We start from the raw sequence: 7,507 nt of genomic DNA, 5'->3' as shown, positions 1-7,507 counted from the left end.
CACTCAATGTGTTACACAATACGAGTCACGAGATTCTAGTAGTGTTTTCAACAGATAATATTAAACAATATTAAAATCCTTTTTATCTCTTACCGACGTAGATATAGGTACGTAGTGTGTGCCCTTGGTCCGTGTGTGTGAATATGAATCTACAATTTTCTCCTCAGAATAATATACCTGTTTTAATAAATATTGTCATTGGTCACAGACAACAAGTACACTACGAAAACTGAATAGATATTAGTTTACGTCTAGACACTAATTTATATGGCATTCTGAAAATCGTGAAATAAAACAAATAATTACACTTTACAATCTATGCAGTGATTAAGATTTACGAATAAAAGATAAATTGTATTTTTATTTAATAAAAATTAAATTATTCGGATTTTTTTTTATGAATATAACAAATAAATAATAATAATAGTAATTAGTCAATTAATGTTAGTATTTAAAGACCAATATAAAAAACAGGTGTTTAATTTTTTTTATAATTTAATTTATTAATTAATTCAAAATACTAAAATAAAATGTGTGCCTTAGTACAAAAGTTTTGAAATATAAAAATAAATTTGAATTAATGATTACATTATAATTTAACATAACTTTTGATAGCTAGCATAATGCATACACGATAAAGTTATTATAATTTAACTAGGAGATAAAATATACTATTAAATCAATAAAGTATCGCTAGCAACTCGGATGAAAAGTATGTAAGTAATCATTAAGCATTAACTTGACGCCTTAAATTAACTAATACCTTTACCTATTCAGCTATCCTTATCCAACTTAATAGATCTATAACCGTGTCTATCTGAAAAATTTTTAGGTAGTACCTAATAGTAGGTAAGAACATCATGTGACCAAGAAATATGATTCTGCTAAACGGAAATTTACTATATTGTATGTATGTAAAAGTAAGACGGAGATAACACATGCGAGTGAGGCTCATCTAACAGTTTACAGTTAGGTTAGGTTTTTTTTGTCTCTGAAAAAAACTTTGAAATAAAAAATAATGTTATAATTATCAACTTTGAGAGTGATTTTTGGTAGCAAATTATATATATTTTTTGTAACATTTGGATCAAAAGTAAAACATTTCCTATACTTTCATACATAATGAAAAAAATTGTAGAAAAAATTAAATAAAACCAGAAATACTTACGCAACACTAATTACTTATTTCCCAGGATCAATATTTGTGTATTCTTTTTGTAATTCATAAATAAAATGCATATTATATTTTCATAAAATTTACATTTAAAATTGTTCACAATCACAACTATATGTTTATTATTATTTTCTATGTTCGGATAAATTGTATGCTATTTATAGTGATATACAACGATATATTTTCAGTTATCGATATCGGTTCATTTATATCGATATCATATCGCGATATCAAAAAACAAACAATATGTCAATGTAATTTATAAAATTAAAAAAGTTAAAAGTTAAAACAATATTGAATACAATACTAAATACAAAAGTTATTGGTGGTTTTTTTTTTTTTTTGTTATTGATATTTCTTACATTAAAAACAGTTTTCATATTATATTATTATAAACAAAATTAAATATTGAATTAAAATTACAAGTTTTACTTTTCATCTTCTATAGGTACCTCCGAATTTTGTATAATTTCTTCCTGAAAATATGCATAAATTTAAAATTCAGAAGATATCGATAAGATATTCGATAGTTAAATCATATCCATATCGGTAAAATTGATCCGATATCGATATCAATATCTAAATACGATATCATTGTGCATCACTAGCTATTTAAACCATCACACATAAAAATATTGAAGTTAAAATTATTTTCATATGGTTGTTAAGTAGTTGAATACCAAATCAATTGTTATTAGTAAATTAAAAATCAATATTACAAGGTTGTATTCACTATTGAAATACTAAATCACGCTTATACAACACCAATTTATAAAAAAAAATGAATAAACTTAAATTTATAGTAGTTTATTTTAATTTACTGTAAAATCTTAAAAATTTTGTCATATTATTTTTAAGTTATCTGCAGTATAGATATTTTATCAATAAAACAAATTTAGATTTGGACTTAAAATGCCAATAAAATAAAATTATGCTCACATATATTTTAATTTTTTGGCTTCAGTATGGATTACTTATAACTTATAAAAAACTTAGAAGTATTCCAGGTACCCGGTTAACGAGTCCAAACTGGGTACCTGATATCATATTCAGTACCTGACCAATACTCGTTACCCGGAGTGTTTATTAAAAGTTGACCTGGACAGTACTCGGTACGAGGTATAATACTATATTTTTTCCCTGGAATATATCCAATACCCGGTGTATTTTTGGAAATTTTTAATTTTGACCTTTTAAACTTTAAAATTTAATGTACAAATTAGATCCAATTTTCTATCAAAAACCACCCTCAAAGTCTAAAATCAAAGCATTTTATCAACTACTTATTGCACTGTTTCTCAACCAGTGTTTGACCGGATAAATCTAAATTTGCCAAAAAGCATTTTCATAATGACATAAAATTTACAAACATTTTTGACAGAATTAGCAAAAATTAAAAGGTATTTAATATAATTTCTATAATAATTAAATATAAATAATTATCGATTACCATTATTTTTTCTTGGTTATTTTTTAAATTGGAAATTTAAACTAATATTACATATTATCCTTGGTTTTTTAATATGTATCGTAAAGTATGAAATATTTTAAAAGCGTGTCACTGAAATAAAAAAGTTGAGAAACACTGACACAAAAAAACACACATCATCGAAAAATCAATACGTTCATAAATATTATGATATTATGTGATATTACGATTTACGGTGTAAATATATGGATGGGCCGATACCATTTATTACCAATATTCGATACACCGATATATTATGCTACTAATATAAAACCAATAATACATGAAAATATTAAAATAACATTTTAAATTAAAAAAATATATATACATATAACTGATAACACAAATATTATATATTATAAAACATTAATTATTAATAGTAATAAATTATTATTTATTACTTATGGTTATTAATTAATACACAAATTAGTAATCACATGTTTATTTTTAATTTCAGACTTTAATAGTCTATTATACAAAAAAATAAAAATATATTAAGCTATAACAAGTTTAAAAATAAAAATAACAATAGACATAAAGAAACCTTAGGTAATAAATGTTAAATTAGCACAATTTATTGAATAGTTATTATATGATATTATTCATTTGTATCAATTATTTAACAATTAATACATTGTACTAAATACCGTAGATTACAAATCTTATCCAATATTTGACTGTACCAATGAATTTATGACTTGTGATATTGTACTAATCGATATAATTGGTTTTTTTTCATATATCGATTGGAATATCGGTTTCGAAAAAAAAAACAAAATAATCAATAAGTTATAACACCGATATTGGCCAATGCTTGATACTGAATATCGTTTCTAGTATCGACCCATCCCTATTTATAAATAATAAATATATAAAGAAAATTTCAAATAGCCGTGGTTATATATTTTTACATTACAATAATTAAAATTGCTTAAGAAGAAATTTAAAAATAAGTTATTATACAGGTGAATATTCAATATTGTAAAAATTTGAACTTGGTTATAAAATATTAATGTAACTTTTCCTTAACTTTTATCATAAAATTTTTTATGAATTTCCAACTACATAATAATTTGTAAATTTTCTAGATTTAAACGAATTTTGTTAAAATTCTAACTTTAAATGTTATTATACAATTGTGAAAATAAATTGTCAATATTGTCTATTAAGTAAATTGACAACTTATCAAAAACTTTGTATTCAAGTTTCAAGCATAAATAACTCGATGAATTGTTTATCGAAATTTATAGAGAAAAAAAACATAAAACAATTGAAAATTTTTAACATATATAAATAGCTCAAAAAGAGTAAAAGTATTTGAAAATAATAATATGTTTAGGAAAAATTAACTTAAGCATTTGATGAAAATTTTATGTATCTATGGTTTTTCGTTTTTATACTACACTAAAACCAAAATCAATTTAGTCAAAAACTTATGTTTTATATAAAAATTCCCGTTTTCCTTTAATTTTGTATATTTTTTTTCCGATCATTAAAAAAAAGGGGGGCAATTTATAAATTTAACCCGTGCAAAGCACAAACTAGACCCAATTTATTATCAGCAACCACTCTCAGTTGAAGAGCATTTTATATAATACAATAATACAATGTAAACACAAAAAAAAGGTTTTATTCAATGATAAATCATTGTATATACGAAAAACTATTCTGAGCAAAAACTGTGTATCAGTCTAATCACTAAGTTTTATTGATATAGCTTTTAAATTAATTTATTTTACTTTTAATATTACAGTAGGTTGATATAATTTTTATCAAAAATATTCCATTTATTATATTACTAATATTTAATTATTATAATAATGTACTGTATTTATAATATATTGGCATATTTTATCAACGTGTATAACTCAAAAAGGAAAAATACCTATCTTTCTATAAATATTGTAAAACAGTTAAAGTATAGGTTTATAGTTATAAATAGATAAAAATATCTTAAAACAAACCAAAAATATCATTACGTATAGTAAAATTCATAATAATAAGTATATTTTATGTAAAAGTTTTAAGTTTCCAATAATAATATTTTAAAATTATAATAAATATATCGTTATTTATCTAATTTAAATAAGTAATTTTATCCAAAATGGAACTTAAAATGACTAATAAAAAATAATTGTCTTTATACATGTTTGAGATTGTATGGTTTCAGTATAAACTACTTATGATAAATCTTGTATTAAATGTTTAAGACTTAGAAATAAAAAGAAAAGTTGTTATAAATTTCTAAATACAAAATAATTTGCAATTTTTTTTTTTTTTGATAATTACGTATTTTGTTAAAAATTCTAACCACAAATATATCATGTCTAAATATTTTTTTATATTATGATCTATATAAAAAAGTAACTGAAATTTTTTATTAAATTTTCAAGGATTTAGATCCAACAAATCTTTTTTTTAACATTAATAAAAAAAATCAATAAAAATTGAAAATTACTCATACCTATAAATAATTCAAAAATAATTTTAAAAAATTGAAAATTTTATTGTATAATGAAAATGATTTACAAGCATTCAGTGAAAATTCAAGTATCTATTGTTAATTTTATTTTTTCGAAATATAATTAAATATTAAAAATTGTTTGAGGAGAAATAATTATTTTACGAGAGAATATCAAATGTTATATACATTTTAATTTGAAATGCTCAAAAAAATTAATTTGGCTTTTTCGGCAGTTTTTTTTTTATATCTATAGATTGAAAAACTAATAAATAACCTTATATTATATTTTTGAATCTTTGGTATAAAAATAAAAACATTTATGAATTTCTAACTACAAAACATTTTCGCAAATTTTATAAACTTTGTCAAAATCTTAACTAGTTTTTATTAAACCATAATTCAAATTCAACACTTGCCATTGAAGTTTAATAATAGGTCAATTCACTCTAATATCAAAACTTAAAGCACACTATTGAAACTAGTAAACGAAAATTTACTATATCGTACGTGTGTTTGACGAAGAAACACATACGGATGCGACGTCCACTTAAGTGCTTCGAAGTTAATGGGAATTACATTGAACAACATTTATAGATGAAAAATGATTTTTAAAATAAAGTGTACCTATTTAATAATTATGAATTATGATTATTTTACTATACAAAACTGTACTAATTAATTATATATTTTAAATGACCATAAATTAATTTCACAACTATTTATCTTGCAGAATTCTCATAAAAAATGATATGTCAAACCACTTATTTTTTTAATCAGTGACTCGGGCTTCAAAAATGCGTGACAACTACAAGCTCAAAAAAGATATCACATCTCGATTCATATGAGAATTTCATAAAATATATAATTTGAGTTTTTATTTTTACATTAAAGTTAATATTTTAAAAATAATTTTAATAAATCCAGATTTTGAAGGTAGGAAAAAATCATCATTTAGCCACCACAGTGAGTAGATTTATTTTATACTACTAATCTCATTTATTTCAGAAACACCCTGTACATTACCTATAGCAGGCACGTATACAGGGGGGGGGGGTCCCCCCCCCCCCCCTCCGAAATAATTTCTTTGAAAATTAAGTCAAATTATACACCTATTATTATAAAATATTGTTATTACTAGCTATTGGTTAGTTTTCTTTTGTTTATATTAGTCGGGTATGAAATACAAATTTATAATCTAGTATTATAGTCAAATGAAGTGATAACTGATTACTGAGAATTACGCACGTGTGAGAACTGAACATTGCGATATAAGCCTTTATATACCTAGAAAACTCACATTTTGTCAATAATCTTTTCTTATATCTCAATCGATGACCAAAAATTCCTATTAAATTGCTAATTTATGTATTATTAAATCAATACTGTACGATACATTTTTACCACATTATCTGTTACAAGTGTTACTGCGAACGGTCATTCTCAACTCTACGAAGACTTAAAACGTACTTACGAAACAATATAAGAAAAATTAGACTTACTGGATTGGCACTACTAAACATATACCGAAATTTTGATTTAAATGTGGTAGAAATTATCGATAGATTTGCTAAGTTACCACAAAAATGGGATTTTATACTTTAATTTCAAATTTGTAATTTTTTAATGTATTATATATAAAATTTTTGATTTTTTTCTTCTATCTAGGTACTTAATAGTATAATACACTTAGGTAATTTTATGTGCATAGGTACTAATAAAATAAATGTCTGTTCTGTTCATAACATTTAAAGTTTTATTTATTATTATTATAATTGTTCTTATAAACTTACTTCTAAACAAATGACATACATAAAATTTAGATACTTAGCATAATAATTGTCATATTAAAAAATAATGAGTAACGAGGAAGAAATTGTTTTATTGTGTTGCGGTACAATTTGTATAACTATATTTTGTAAACCCCCTCCGAAATTGTATTTTGTATACATGCCTGACCTATAGTACACATCAACCGTTGCTAAAAGTAACTATACTACCTAATTAATACATAGCCATTACAATTTAAAATTAATTAACTATATAAGTTAGATACCTATATTTATAAATCTATAATGGATATATAATATTATATATATTATATCTACCACTATTTACTAACGTTCGTTGCTAAATAACCAAGTCATAACCATAAAGTCATATAGACTACATTTTTATGTCAACATAAATACATAATAATAATTAATATATATTATCATAGTTATGATATTATAGGTATTCAAAAAATATTCATATCAATGAACAAAATAAATCAACAGTTAAGCTTAATTAATATAATAATCTCCAAATTTCGTACTTAGTCAGGTTGGCCGAGCGGTCTAAGGCGCCAGATTTAAGCTCTGGTTCCCAAACGGGAGCGTGGGTTCGAACCCCACACCTGACA

General features: G+C 23.2%; 1 non-coding gene across 1 annotated transcript; it reads left to right on the top strand.

The window, feature by feature from the left end:
* The first annotated feature begins 7,423 nt into the window (after positions 1-7,423).
* Positions 7,424-7,507, top strand: Trnal-uaa. The gene has a single exon. It is a non-coding gene; the product is annotated as a tRNA-Leu (tRNA).

This window comes from Melanaphis sacchari, unplaced genomic scaffold, assembly GCF_002803265.2.
Source record: "Melanaphis sacchari strain LSU unplaced genomic scaffold, SCAv2.0 Contig44_pilon_pilon, whole genome shotgun sequence".
Lineage (NCBI taxonomy): Eukaryota > Metazoa > Arthropoda > Insecta > Hemiptera > Aphididae > Melanaphis > Melanaphis sacchari.
Note: the sequence above shows the minus strand (reverse complement) of the source record. Positions and strands in the feature narration are given on the sequence as shown.